Raw genomic sequence first — 1,550 nt, 5'->3', positions numbered from 1 at the left:
CATCATGTTGTGACAATTACAGGACCTCTGGTGGAGCTTCCATATTCCAAAGTCAGAAAACAAGTATAAAAATAGAGGGGCTCCTTTGTCTCCCCAGGCAGTGCCTGTTGTCTGAGTGGCTGACAATAAAGCAGGGTAAATGTAAGTCAGAACCACGTGCCTGAGACTCGGTCGCTGCAGTGTTATATGGCACTCTGGGGAGAACACAGGCCGTAGCCAGGCTTCTGCTGCTGTATTTAATGATACTCTGTGAATGCCGGATACACTTGCAGTATCATCTTGGGCATGAGTTACAGTGACAGGAGAGACAGATCAGAGAGGGCCTGGCTGCAAGACTGGGAAAGATTGGCCTAACAGTTTCATTCCCTGGATGGTCTGGTTAAACTGGTCTCTAAATAAGGAGACCAGTGGTGATCTGTAGCTATGTGGAAATGAAGGGGGTTTGGGGTGGAAGAAGGGACAAGGTGGAGGAAAAGAAGAAAAAGAGAATAAGAATAGAAATTGTGGGCCATGGTAATTGCAACCAGGGGGAAATAAAGCAGTGAGACCACATAGAAGAACCAGGGAAGTGGGAAGAAGCAGCAGGGGAGGAGCAAGAAGAAAGGAAGAGAGAGCAGGACATTTCCCTGGTGAGACCGTGTGACTGTGGTACCTGTGCAGCCAGGACATTTTTTTTATTTTTAAGCACCTCAGTGATCAGCCAAGCAGAGAGCTGAGTTTCAGCAAGCAACAAATAATGAATATGAGAAAGAAGCAGCAAGATAGAAACAAAAAGGAAGAGACGAGAGGGGAAATGGAAAGAATATGATAGTAAATGGAATAACAGAATGGCATGAAAAAGTGAAATAAAGAGCTAAAGGGAAAGAAAAAAATTGATCTGGCACCAGGTGCTCAGCTGGCAGATGCTCTGTAAGCCCACGGAAGGTGAAGGATAACATTCAGTGCAACCACTAGCAGGCAGTAAAAATTAGTATTTCCTTTCTGCTAGGCACTGCTTAGGGCTTGATTAGTCAATAGGAAACAGTAGGCATAGGGATTTGTGTGGATCTTCATCAGAGCCTTAGCACATATTGGAATGTGCGATTTGATACCCTTTTAATTGTAGCAAAGGCTTCTGGACTACAGGTGGGTAGATGAGGTCAACACGGAGAGCGGCAGGTGGGCAGAGCAGGGAGCAGATGTAGATGTATGGGGCAGAAAGGAGGCAGAAGAAAACCTGTCTTATAGCTTATGGGGAAGCTAGATAGGAATTACACTAGCATAAAATATTCCTTGGCTCCTGTATACCGGGCCCCCACGTGAAGGGATGCTAAGCAGTACTACGCAGTATGGATTTGTGTAGACCCCTCAAAGCGTGGTTCCATCAAATACGTCAGCCAGTACTTTTAAAGAGCGAGTCCTAAATCTGTAACTTAGGGGTCGAAAGGGAGGTCACGCTTTCGGGAAAAGCAAACTTCCAGCAGGGCCTCCGCACGCTCATTCGGGACCGCGGGGAAACCCTGCCTATTCCTGCCCGCGGCGGCCGCCCTCGGGCTCGCCCCTGCCCGCCC

The sequence above is a fragment of the Haliaeetus leucocephalus genome, unplaced genomic scaffold (assembly GCF_000737465.1).
Source record: "Haliaeetus leucocephalus isolate CR32 unplaced genomic scaffold, Haliaeetus_leucocephalus-4.0 Scaffold1, whole genome shotgun sequence".
Lineage (NCBI taxonomy): Eukaryota > Metazoa > Chordata > Aves > Accipitriformes > Accipitridae > Haliaeetus > Haliaeetus leucocephalus.
This window is presented reverse-complemented; position numbering follows the sequence as displayed.